General features: G+C 38.2%; 1 protein-coding gene across 1 annotated transcript in view; it reads left to right on the top strand.

The window, feature by feature from the left end:
- Positions 1 to 14,440, top strand: part of FBXL7 (F-box and leucine rich repeat protein 7) — a 184,306-nt gene that overhangs the window by 120,617 nt on the left and 49,249 nt on the right. The window lies entirely within an intron of this gene.

Raw genomic sequence — 14,440 nt, 5'->3', positions numbered from 1 at the left:
ATGAAGAGATGTATCCGAGGGCGGGTACAATGCTAGTTTACTATTGGCTATTGCAAATTGAAATAGCCAATAGGAATCTAGTAATGTATTCCTATGGGCACAACTTTTTTTTTTTTCTATTCTGACACGGTGTCAGAATAAAAAAAAAAAGAACAAGCAGTGTTTCTCTCTCTGCAAGTGGCCGGAGCCAGCCGTAAGATCACGGCTGGCACCGCCCAGCTGTCAGAAGCCAGCTTCGGCTTTCAGCGCGGCTCAGCCGAGCCGAGGCATACGCCTTCGGCTCGACTAAGTTCGGGAGCTGTACGGGCTATTGTGAATAGCCCGTACAGCAGCCCTTCGGTTCTACTGAACCGAAGGGGTCCTGGGGCCAAAGCTAACCGAAGGATCGGCTGAAGCTACGGCTAGATCCTTCGGCTGCTTCGTGAATAGACCCCTTAGTGTTTGCAGATAGTCTAATCTTTTGTCTGTTTTATCATTAATATGTGTTTTCGTTCCCTAACTCAGTGGGTCTCCACAGTTGTCATGACAGATAGCATTGACTTGGCAAATTTTGGAAAATACATTTTGTAAAGATATTTGTTAGCAAAATACTTCTAATATTAAACATAATTGTGATGAACAGATTTGGAGAAGAGACGATAATTTACAATAATAAAAATGGTTTGTTGTTTTTTTTTGTAATATTTTGATCTGACCTTAGCTTGGTGACCAAGGACTGGCATCATGTTTACTTAACAAAACTCATTGTTATTCCTGAATAGCTTCAGTAGTTATATTCAGGTTTGCAACAAAGCATGAAAACCAGAAAAGACAGAGCGCCACCTCCATGTGTAAAATCATTTAATAAACTATTAAAAATGAGAGTATATGTACCAGGGGCTGACTGGCAACTTTTAGCCCAGGGGGCAAGTACAACCCAGAGGCCCATGGTGCAGCAACTTGGCCCCCCTCCCGCTCTGCCTCTTCCCTCGCCCCTGTCTGCCACTTTTGCCATCCATGTAACAGTAGTGTGAATGGTCGGGAGATGTGAGTACTCCTAGTAAGTTCATGAAAGGGGTGACTGGCTAGGGGATGGTGCTCTCCTCCCACTGGGCTCCCTACATAGTTCTGGCCTTACTCCGCTCCATGTCTACTACTTAGGCACTCTTGCCCACTGTAGGCCGCCGCTGGCTATACTGATATGTACTCACAAACACATGTTGCATTGCATTCATCAAACTCCACGACGCAAACACATAAAACAATACTGGAGGATTTTTGATGGAAGATCCCATTCTGAAAAATACTCTACCACCACATCCTAAAGTAATCTATAGGAGGCCAAAAATACTAAAAAATATACTGGCCCCCAGCAAGGTGAATAAATGTTCACATGAGAAACTGGGGAAAGGTACCTTTGGCCAGACAGGCAATTATGAATGCAGTGTATATTATTGTGGTGCCTGCCAGTACATGTGGCATAGGAAAAAAGAAATAACCGTTATGGAAAATACTTTTCCTATTCAACAATTTAAAAATTGTGCCACTGAGTATTTGGTATATGGGTTACCTTGCCCTTGTGGTAAAATAAATGTGGAGAGTAGTTCGAGAACCCTTAGGACGAGGTTTGGCGAACATAAACGGAAAATAATCAATAAGTATGAAACATTTCCTGATACATCATAATGCAAGCGTAGAAAATCTAAAAGTCTTTGGAATTGAGGCAATCCGAGCCATGAGAGATTCAGGCATGCGACATAAAAAATTGTGTGAGAGAGAAATATTCTGTATTTTTAAACTCAATAGTTTAGCACCTAATGGCCTTAACGAAGCTTTAGAAGTAGCCTCAGTTATTTAATATTCCATCAATTATAAGGTCAGGTGCTATAGAATATGGCAACTACAGGACTATCTATAATAGTATTATTTTAAATTCCGGATACATCAATCTTAAGTAGTTATAGTTTATAAGTGGTCCCGAATGACCTTTTTAGACATATATTTAAAAATATATATTCATATTATTTATTTTGATTATGGTTTTTATCCCTTGATATCACCAAGTTTGGTATATGTGTACATGTGGGTCATCTATGTACATGTGTGCATATAAGTTATATGGAATCCAAACAGTCACACTTAGATCAGCTATTAGTACTGACCTTTGTGTGAAGTCTATTCTGATCTACTAGTTAACATTGTAGTTTTATTGTTTGGCATATCATTTATGCCGTTTTCAAGTGTGCAACTACCTATGAATTACAATTTCATGTTTAAATCAATAAGAGGTGTAGGTAAGATAAAATCAGTAAGCAGCAGTGATAAGCTACGAAATTGCACGTTCAGGTAAAAATGGCACGACTATCCTATCATTTACACTAATTGGACACCATGTGGAGTGTCTGCCAATTTGCTGGATTGAAGCTGTGTGCCGCATTGCGTATCAGTCACGGCCTCTAATGAAGATTTACTGACTTTCGAAAGTAGTAGGAGTAGTCTGTGCATCTGAACCAATTAGCTTGAGACTGGTCACAGAGGGGCAGCCCTCTGATTGGCTAGTTTTCAATCTTATACCTGCTCTCTGAGAAGGAAGTAATTATTCTGAGGAAGGGCCCCTGAAACCCGTCAATCTAGCGTACTGCCGGTGGACCGTGATGTGACCGGAGGCAGTTCTGGATCCAAGTCAGGGTGTTGATTTCCTGATGTGTTGGGGTCCTGGCGTTTGATGAATGCATATACTCTCATTTTTAATGGTTTATTAAATGATTTTACACAAGGAGGTGGCACGCTGTCTTTTCTGTTTTTCATGCAATTGATGGAACCCCAGAGCCTTCCGAACGAGCAGCCCCTCAAGATATTGTAAAGAGTGATCACCGAAGCAGCAGGTGGATTGTGTTGATGGCAACCTTTGCGCCGAGAGGCATATATACTTTTTTTTGTTCAACAAAGCAGTGACGGAACTTTACTGACAGCATTAAATGGAATTCTGGCTGCGGGTTACTTAGAAAATGCTCACTGCTTTATCTGTTGCCATATAAATGAAGCGGATAAATTATCAAATTAAATTCCTGCAGAATGCATGGATCTTGAGGTTTATCATCCATGGCAGTAGGCCAAGGCTAATTAAAGAACATAATCATGTGTGGCTGTGCCTTGGATTTGTTCTCCTAATAAACAGCACAAGCTGTATGTATGTTATTTTTAATGATTATAGAATTATATATATACTACATCTGTTTTCAATAATGCCAAAAAGTAAGATGTTAAAAAATAATTGATACAACACAACATCCACAGCAATTAAGAGTGCAGTATCCAAAATGTCCACAATATAATAAACTAGATAGTATGCTCATAAACTGTGCACTTCAAAAGCACTTATCACATTTAAAATACAACACAAACAGTGAACATCCACCAAAGTCCTGGACCAGAAATGGGAATCTGGAAGAGAATCAAAGTGGGTCCTTTACTGTTAAGTGTTGGCTTCTCCTCTGCCTTCCTGAGATGCCCGCATCACATTACTTGTATAGGTGGTCACAAGGGCAGGAAGTGGAGGAATATCTCCCTGATGAGGTCACACACAGAAATAAACACCTGTCACTCTATCCAAAATGTAAAAAAAAATTTGGCTGGAGTTTGGCTTTAACTAAGGTGATTCAAGGTCAAAAGCAGTAGTGACAGCATAACAGTTATTAAGGATAGATCCTTCTCGCAGTGGCTGTGGTTTTAGAGACAAGCGTGAGTCTTTTCGTGTGACAAATGACCTGCATGAGCTAAATGGATGTTTGCTATTACACTGAATTGACTTTTTAATTACCAGCAGCTACATAGAGCTAACAAGTATTGTGATAGTCTTGGCAAACTCTAATGAATGTTAATTTCAAATGCATACAGTTATTGTATGTTTAATACTTTTTTAAAATAATGGGTTTAATGAGAGACCGATTGGCAAGCATGATATACGTTTATAATGAAAATGTCAGTGGTTGGCTTTTGTCCCAATATGCTGATTAATTTATACTTTCATATAACAGCTTCTCGGTAATTAAATTTTTCTTAATCAGCTCTACTTAAAAATATTTTGTATAACAAAAAATAAATAAACGCAAAAAGCTTTGTGGGTTGCATACCTTAAGGCATTATTTTCAGTGAATTATAATTAAAATAGAACAGTTTAAGCCCTCTCAGGTACATAGTTTACAAGATTGAGTTAAGTTAAATACTAATACTGTACAATATAAAAAGCCAAGAGGACTGGCTATTTAATTTCAGTTGCAGTGGAGAGTTCTTGTACATGTGCCCAGTATGACTTTTGGTGGGAACCCCATCTTTATTTTTATTTTCTTTTTTTTAAATGGGGTCCTACCAGACCTAAAGGATCTGATATGGTTTGGGAGGGGGACCCCATGCTGTTTTTTTTTTGTTTCTTTTCTTTAAAAAATCTTTATTATTTTCTTAACGTTTTTTTACATTTTTCTTTTTTTTAAATGTATTTAAAATTTGTAAACTTATTTTTTTTCGGAGGTAGTGAGCAGAATAGCCGAGCCGAATAGGGGCGAACGGCATCGAGAGAACTGCTGGAGCTTCCAGATGTTGGATTGGCTGAATCAAACTCCTTCTGCAGTTCGGCTCAGCCGAACATGCAGAGCATGTTCAGCTGACTGAAGGCAACCGATGTACGGCTGATTTTAGCCGATGTACATATTTAGCCGTACTGAGCTGAAGTTAAGAGCTGAACATCTTTCGGCTCTGTTCACTTCGGATCGGTTGTTCACTCGGCTGCCTTCGGCAGCTTAGTGAATAACCCTGTAAGTGAGTGCTGCCTTCTATCTGCCTTTCACTTTCAACAACTTCCTGAATTTCTAGTGTGATCTGCATCCCTTTCCCTGCTGTTTGATTTGATGCAAACCCAATTTCTCAAGACTACACATCCCATAATGCATTGCTTCCAGCAAGCAATGATAATATTAGATTGTTCACATGTTGAGTTGCAGATCAAAGGTAGGCTCTGTAAAAGTTGTGACACAAGTGCATATTCAGAGGACTAAGTAAAGTTGTGTCAGTGCATTGAGGAAGTACATCCTATGGGCATCTTCAAATGGTTAACAATTCCTAGATTGATATCGTTATTAGGAGTGGGCTAGAACTTATGGAATTCAATATGGAAATAAATATTTATTTTTTAGTTATTGACCATACATACCCTTTAATATGCCAAAGATTGCAGATATCCAGGCAATCATAATTCATTATTTAGCACAAGGCTGCAAAACATAATTTCTGAATTGGCAGGCAAACAATTTTTGGCTTTTCGGATGGTCACATGATTACTGAATGCTTACAAAGGAACACAGTATTGTCAGATGTTTGGCCCACCTAGACTCACATTGCTGCTACACTGATTGGCACTCATTACATGAACACCATTAAGTGCAGCAGTGAGGACCGTCCACTGATATCGCTGAACAGCAGGAGTATGGACTCATGACATCACTGGACTGGCCACATTATTGCTGGATTTAGGTTAAGTATACATTTTTTTCTTGTTTAAACATGGTCACAACAGTGGAATTGTTGGTCATACAGACCAGTCATGGTTTTTGTTGAAAACTGTGTTGAAAGAAAGGCAAAATCTGATTGGTATCTCTGGGAAACAACTACGTTTTTATGTTAATTTTTGTTTCTCCGTTATAAATGAACCAGCCCCCTGTCTGTGAAGGAGAATTATCTTCTTCACATGTAAAATTTGCCAAATGTCCAGAGGGCTCAACTATGATTCTGTTCTTTTAATACATTTCCCTGCTATCTTCGAGGCATAGTACTTTGCTGTTTCATTTTATATCCTTCCCTGAGAAATTCCAAGGCGTTTGCGTTGGCTATAGATGCTTGTTTTTCTAGGCATACATTTAGAGTTGTTTTTATAACAACATTTATTCTAAATCTAAAATCTCAGCCTGGGCCTCTTAAAGTTGGCTTTCGTCATTATAATACCTTTATACAGTGTTCAGGACTGTAAAGTTTCCTAATTCATGAAAAGCAAGTGAGATATTTGGCCACTAGCAAAATCTCCAGCTTCATTCCACTAAATAAGGGTCTAATCTGAGTAAGAACTAATCTTTTAAGTAGGCGTTAGAAAGATTGTTGTCTTTTAGCAGTTTATTGTGACTATGATATTTTTCTCGGAGCAGTCACCTTAGAGAAAGCTACATGGATAGAATATTTATTTTATTGTTGTTTTTTTCTCATATACAGGGAGAATGCGAGGTCTATAGCTCTAAGGCAGTAATACGCTACATCTGGCCTGAAACACCAAATTCCATAATGGACCCATACTGTGGAGTCTATTTATAAGCAATTCACAAAGCCATTCACCCTGCGAATCTCTGTGAGCAATTGTTCTGTGTGAATGAGTCAAAAATAAATGTTTTAGGCCTGGTTCACACTGATCATTTTGTAGTGCTTTTTCTGCCCTAAAAAAATCCCATTAATTTCTATGGCCCTGTTCACATCTGAACGTTTTGTTGCAATAAGCAAAACGGCTGTTGCTGGGAAAAGTACATGGGCTTTTTTTTTTGCATATTACAGATTGTTTTGGCCCCGTAAACTTAATAGGAAATGCTTGAAAACACGCGTTTGCTGTGCTTTTGCACGTTTGCTCATTAACATCAATGAGCTAATATCTGCTCACAAAAACGCTGTTGCCTAGGTGTAAACCCGGCCTTATAGTGAATTTTCTTTTCAAGTAGAATGTAATGTAATACTACAAAATGGCCACTAGAGGAACATAATAAAAACATTCTTATTACCTTCTCTCCTGAGCTCCAACTAGTGGCCATAATAAGGTATTGCATTCAATCTGAAAAATAAATTATATTAAGAATGTTTGTTTTTACCGCTATTAACACACAAAAAAACATTCACAGAAATTTGTAGGGCGAATGGCTCTCGAAATTGTTTATAAATATTCAAACCAGGTGTTTTTCTACTTTCAATCCTTTGATGCAATAACCTCCATCTTTATTTTTTTTTTAAAGTATTTTTCAATACAAATTTAAGCAGAACTCCAAGCAAACAGCTAAATACACGTTTGGTACTTATCTAAAACTAAAAACCAGGCTGTAATATATTACAGCTTACCAGTCATTGGATGTAGTGGCTGCTTTGGTTTCCATTTTTCAGGCTAAGAACATTTTTAGCAAGTACAGCACATACCTGGTGATCTTAACAGAAGAGCTGTGTCATTTTTACTTTCTGTAAACTAAAAAGAAGAAATTACAAAAAACTTTTATTCAGTGAACGGCAAAAATAGGGAGAGAGGATTAGGGCTGCAGACATCTAGGATCAAACACAACTAGACTAGACACAGTCCTAACAAAGCTAAGTTTAACCACTTGAGGCGGGTTCACGTAAATACATGTCATCCGCTTGCAGTGATTATATCAAGAACACGGCTGCTGCTGCCACCGGTTTCCCCGAGCTTCGCTGTCCCTGTGAGGGCCCAGGACCCTGCCCTGACAGATCGGAGGCAGATCAGCAAGCTTCTAGCCGCTGATCTATCTTTCGATCACTGAACCCAGAAGTGGTGTGTATTACATCACTTCCAGTGTCACTGTGCACATTTTCCAGCTCTTAGAGCCAGGAGAAGAAGCTGGTGAAGCAGATCTCTGTTTCTCAAGTTAACTGCTTGTTTTTTTCTAGGGAGGACTCTGTAAAGCATTTTTACTTACCTGATCCTCACTCTTCCACCAGTCCTGGAACCAGCAGTAGTGGGGATCAGGTAAAGGCAGAAAGTGCTTTAAAAGCCGACAAAACTGCTTTGAACAATACCCCTAAAGAAAAAAAGGAGCAGTTAACCCTTGCAGTTTGGGGGTAGACCCACTATAAGGGGGGACAGTTTTCTTGTATTTGTAAATAGGCTTTAAACCCCAGACCAATTCTACTATGCCCAATGGCACCCTTAATCTGATGTTTGCATCTTTTTTATCTGTTTTAAAAAATCCACAATTTATATACAAAGGTACATATACATTTCTTATTAAAAGCCGACTGCATGCAAAGTAGTACATATATGATGTAACTGAATTAATTGTTTCTTAATCTCTTAATTATTCAAACTCAATGACTCCTGTTTATCCTGGTCATAAGCAAGATTTTTTATTCAGTTAGGTAATGGTTAGCAATCATGAGATTGCATCTCTAGTAGTAAAGGAAGTAACACATTATAAAGAATGTGCTATTTACATTACAAACTGCAATACATATTAGCAAACTAACTGCATGCTTGTAAAGAGTGCATGTTAAATATTTCAAATCTGACAGTACAAATATGATAGTAATAAAAGCATATTCTAGTCTCTAGAAGACAAGTTATAAACCCATTTTTATTGACCTTTTTCCTGGCTACACTTGTAGATGAGCGTGGGATGAAATTGGTCAATCAAAATTTTCTATAAATTTAACGACACCTATAAATCAGTAAACATTCTTCTGTCAGTAGTGATGTGGCGCCTGTATACAGTCTAGTGGTTCTTGTTGGGAGGTAATCTTGTGGAAATATTTCAGGGAATTATAGTGTAAATTGACACGTCAGCTTTATGTTCTTTCCTCTTCGAAGCATATGTGATATATAAGCTGATCTAAGCAATTTTAGAATTGCTGTAGGTAAGTCATTTGATCAATGTATGTTAATGTTTTTGCAATACCTATATATTTATTTATTTTTTTCATATACCTATATTATAAATGTAATGGGGAAATGCCATATTTGCTCATTACATATTCAGGTTCGGCTTCCTGCTTAGTACTACATAATCAGATTGGTTTATTAAACCGGTAAGAAGTACATTTTTAACTGCACTTCAAAGGCAATTTATATATTTGTAACTCTTCTGCACATGATTGGGCATTTAAAGTAAACACAAACTCAATTGTCTAAAATTGTGATTATCTCCATTCCCTATGCTTCACTGTTTCACTTTCTTAATGGGTGCATACTGCAGACAAGCTAAAGTAATATAGAGTAACGTTTACACTGGCTTCAGACTGTGATGGCAGCTCTCAAAAATAAAGAGAAATAAATAACAGAGGTGATATGTTACATGTACAATATAATCTATCACTTTTCAACCATGTAAATATTGAATGAGCTAATATACTTTAATTCGCTAAGCTAAAACATTTTGCTATATGTCAAGCAATCTTTATTTTCATTCACGCGATTGTTATTTTCACCTCCCGTTGGTTCTTATTGCTGATATAATTGGTATACTTAAGTGAATCGAGCTAATTGTGTTATAAAATACAGTTAAACTTTAACCTAAAGTCCCCTGAAGCCTAACCATAACAACTAACTTTAACACTGACCATTACCAGTAATGCCAACCCCTATAAAAACAGACAAGCCTTACGAGGTGCCCATAGTATTGGTGTCAAATCCAAACACTCCTTCACCAAAGAAAAATGACACCCAGGTTCTAGTGCTCAAATCAACTCTATTCCACAATTCACAAGGCAGCCCCATGGGAAGGAAGGAAGTTCGGTGATGGCGGGGAGGAGGGAAGGAATTAACTGGCTCTTGTAGGCCTTTTACCAATTTGGTTACCTGCCAGTTGGTAACACTAGAAGGCCTACTGACTGAACAGTAAGTGCTGTGAGGTCACAGGAAGCAGGGAGCAGGCTATAGGTTGGGCACCACTGCTTTACAAATTAAGGCTTTAGTAGTGTGCAAATTGTTTAATGTCCTGTATGAAATCACTTATGGTGCTTTTATACCAGCTAATTTAAGATAAATATGCAGATTTGCATGGTTTATGTACAATCATGCGTTTAAATAGAAGACTCCAAACCACTCATTGTCTATTGCTAAAATGTGCTGTATATGTAAAATCAATATTTGCATTGTTTGAGCCAGCTCTACTCGGTTAGTTCTTTATACATGGCAAATTTTATCAGACAAGATCAGGTCAGACAAGAAATAGAATATATAGAATATAGAATGTGGAAGCTGTCATTACCAACATGTATTTTATACATTCTTTATTTGCCAAATTTTTTTAAATGGGGCACATTTTGGGATTGTCTTCCATATGCTTCTTTTATGCTTGTTTTTGCATCCTTGGCAGTTTTCCCAACACCTGGTCAGTGGCTCAGGTAGTAAAAGGAGGAAAAATCAAATTGATAACCCATTGCTCTATCCAAAACTTTCTTTAGTTTTAGAGAGAGTAAAGAGGGGTTGCAACAGTGCCAGTTTAGTTTTGCTGTCTGTGTCCTATTGGAAACATTTCCCATCATTCCCTGACCCAAAGACTCATCAGGAAGTGGGAAAAAATCAATTCAAAGTGAGAATTCCCTCCTATGATAGCTGTCACTAGGTGTCCCCATAAAATTTCTCCTCCCACTTCTTGTTCTGATGATATCTGTACAATTTGGGATTTCTCTTTACTTTCTGTCAGTCATCAGGGCATAAAAAGCTAATGAATCTTCCCAGCATGAAACATACAGCAATAAAAACTTGACAGAGTCTTTAACCATTCCCACACTCTCTCCAAAACTGCCTAGTCTTTAACCAGTACACACTCTAAAAACTAAAAAGAAAAAGTTTTGGCTGTACATATATTTTAGGGCCCAAATGTTTGTGGTTACCGCAATGCAGATATGTAACTGGGCCTATGTGATATGTTACAAGACGGACATGCAGTTATGACTGCTTTTCAAATGTTTTCAATGTTTTCAAATAATTTGCTTCATATATCCTTATTTGAGTTTCTCTGGGCATCATTTTCATCTCATATAGGATAGGCACATCCTTTTTTGCTTTGGAATTGTTCTGGTGCTTTCAGTTGTCATCATACAATCTATTGACAAGGTCACAGCTTAGCCAATGCTGATTTAATCATGCTGGCTAGTGTTTATTATTAGTATTTTAATATATTCTCAGCAACTTGGTTGTACATTAAATCTGACTTTTTCTTTTAAGAGAATCCTCGCCAGAAAACCTCTTTGGCTCTGATTATTTTGTTTACAAATCCCGTCTGCCAAGGCATTATTTTCCTCTTTGCTATGACTAAAGAGCGAGGTTATTTAAAAACGTAAGTGAAATGAGAACACGTGTGCGCTGCCAAAAATGTAAGGAGAAAAAGAGGGCTTTGGTAATTTGCAGACTAGACATACATTTATTTTCATTCTGCTTCAGGATCCAGGATTCTTTTTTTTGCAGGTATTGGTTGTTTTTTTTTCTTTGCATCGAAAATTTTGCAGCGTTCACAGGTGCAAGCAATTTTTAGACTTTTTACCTGACGTCTTTCTGTTACAGCAGGTCTTAAAGAGCACCTCTCATTTCAAATAGTCTTCCTGTGACATGTGGTTTTGATTTCCTTTGTTGCCTTTTAACAAAATAATAGGCTGGCTTCACCTAACCATGTCATAGGAGGTTTAAACTAGCACAGAGAGTTTTGATTCCCCCTTCGTCCCCCTCTTTTTCTTCCCAGACAAGATTCCACCTCTCTAATCTTGAGGCTGGAATTATTTTTACAAACAATAAGCCTTCTAAATTCCTGCAAATGTGGCAGAAGTCTGCAATCAAGATTAACTTAACGTCCAAATGCTCAATTCCCAGGACAAATCATATTCAGCCCTTTTCTACCCTTATTTTAGTGAAAACTGTGCTCTCCCATTTTGTGAAAATCCATCCTGGCTGAGTGATAATACATGGAGCTTTTTTTGTTAGGATCAGTATAAATTCATTCTGAAATTTTACGGGTATGGGTAAAAAAAGAGAAACCTCATATATCCTTAAAGTAGATATAAACCCTAAAGCTGGCCATACACTACTAGATTTCTTTTTGTTTAGTCTGCGGGCTGAGCCATCCATGCTAAGCAGTGTAGATGGACAGATCTCCCAATGCAGCTATTGTATTTTGACAGCCGGCACTCGCCATGGTCAGAATAGCTGAACAGTGATTTCAAAGATTGGCTGTAGTTGTTGTTCATCCAACTATTTCTCACCCAGCTCCTCAATTTGCAGATCTGACAGGGGGCTGCTGACGGGCCCACCCATGGAGCGAATAATGGCCATTTCATCAAAGACTGGATGGAATTTGCTCTGTGTATGGCCTTAAGTGGAAGTCAAGTCTTTACCAAAAAAAGGGGGCCCCTGAGAGTTTTTAGCCATAATGTGCTTGTATGTACAGCATATTAGCACATTATGGCAGACTTAAAGCGATCCCCTCCAGTGCTGCAATGTCAAAACTCTCCTCCTTTGCCAGAGCTTCCATCTTCTTCTGGATGTGAAGTCTTCAGCCGCTTTTTTGGCCAGTGCCAGATGATGTGATTCTCATGCATAGGAGTTACCAACCAAGGAATTCTACCGAGTCACTGAGCTGTGCACTGAGCTACCATATGCAGTTCAGGGTGAAGAAACCAAAAGATCGATCTACTCATAGGAGGATCTACGGCAGAAGAGACTTATACAGTCTCTTGTGTCATAAAAAGCTTGCCTATCAGCACTTTTTAAAATATAACACTTAACTTCTGCTTTAACTTAACAACATTCAGTTTGCTAAAGTACAGTAAAATAATTGCTATTTTATTTTTTAAATAACATACTGTTTTCACCCTTTTTCATTCTTTGTTGTATCCCATTGCTGCTGATCTCCTGCAGCCTGATTTTAGCCACTTCCTATTTACATGCATGCGGTCCAGCAATGGATGCATGGAATTTCTCAGTGCCCTATTAGTGACAACAGTGGACTATGCTTGTATAATGTGTGCTCAAAGGGCCACTTGTAGTCTCCTTTAAAAGCCCATGTGACAAAGTGACAACACAGCACAACAATTGTCGGGACATAATGGATCCAGACATAATTGTCGGGATCCGCTTCAGCTGCAGCATCGCTCGCGATATACTGAGCTTAGGGTGACGGGAGGATGCTAGTTTGTGTCCTCCCGTTACCCTAAGGAGAACTATGGGGAAAAGCCCTAACCCCATAGTTCTCCTTTAAACAAACATGTTTTTCATTTACTTACAAATAGAGTTCATCTACTTCCTGGGCCAGTTCTGGCACAAATGAAGAGATGTGCCCAAGCATTGCATCCTGGGAATGTTACATCAGCAGATCATTGCTGAGAAGTCCCATCTGTAATCTCATGAGATCTCTGGGAAAGGCATTTTCCTCCCCTGAGATAATGTGCATGGTCACATGTCCTAGTCACTTGTGCCAGAGTCACAGGACGTAAAGGGGAGCTAATAATCTGCACTTAGTAAAAAATGGCCACTGTCAGAAGACTGGGGAAGAAAATAGAAATAAGGTATGTAAAGAAAACAAAGCCTGCAGTTATTTAGAAGTATCTGTTTGTAGATTGTCATTACTAAACATTTCTAAAGGTGTGTTTATTGTTATTTTAAATATATGGGAAAGTTTCTCTTTAAATTATGCCTAGGCAGATGCTTCACTCGTATATGTAAATGGTTTTAAAAAACTGGTACATTAAAATCTATCTTCTTATATCCGCTGTTTTTTTAGCATGTCTATTCTTCTAAGCAACTATAAAGCCCATTTTTTTAATTTTCTGTTCTTCATTTCTCTTGACCTTACATGCTCATCCAAAAGTCTGTCATTTAGTCATTTAGTTTTTGTCTTCGTTTTTCTCCTTCCTGGCTCTTCTTTTTGCTGTGTTCTTTTATTCCGATTACTATGTGCCAAAACATTACATATTTTGACTTCAGTTTTTTCTTATTACTCATAATATATACCATTGTGTTCATCCGGGTAGGTGCACAAGGCAGACTTAGAAAGGGTTTTAACTTGCATAAATACTCACTTTATGAATCAGTCTATATTAGCAAGTGCACAAATGTCTTCAACATCTGTGTACACTATATTTTTTGTAGTTTATTTTAGAATTAGGGCAATAAACGCATACTTGTTTGGAATGTTGTTTTAACGCATATCTTTAGTTCTCCCTTTTTTTAGTTTTCCTTCTCTAGAGTCTTTGCACTGACTTCATATTTTTGTAGAAAATCGACAGTAATAACTTTGTCAAATGCGTGAACCAGACCTGTACTGCACTTGCACAGCCCCTCAGCTGAAAAGTAATATTTTCAGGAGTCATGCAGACCTAAATATTTTGGTCTAGAAGCTGAAAACATCATCATCTGTTATAATCATTTCCTGAAACCTGTGTATTCATTTTAAAGGATGAAAATCCATGTCCAGGTAATACTATCACCCCCCCCATACCTCCTCCTGTTCCCTATTCACATTTACTAGGTCTCAACATAGTAAATATCTGTGAAACTCTTTTAATATGCACCAAGTCACGACCAGTGGATACAGCGCTTCAGCCAGTTGGTTGCCTCTTGCTGATGCCATCTCTCTGCTGCAGTCTTTTGGATCCTGAAAGGACCCAGCCGCTGGACAGCCAAAAGGGTATGGCCATGTCACACAGGCAGTGAAGAAGG

Source organism: Nanorana parkeri, unplaced genomic scaffold, assembly GCF_000935625.1.
Source record: "Nanorana parkeri isolate BGI_ZX_2015 unplaced genomic scaffold, ASM93562v1 scaffold340, whole genome shotgun sequence".
Classification (NCBI taxonomy): Eukaryota; Metazoa; Chordata; class Amphibia; order Anura; family Dicroglossidae; genus Nanorana; species Nanorana parkeri.
Note: the sequence above shows the minus strand (reverse complement) of the source record. Positions and strands in the feature narration are given on the sequence as shown.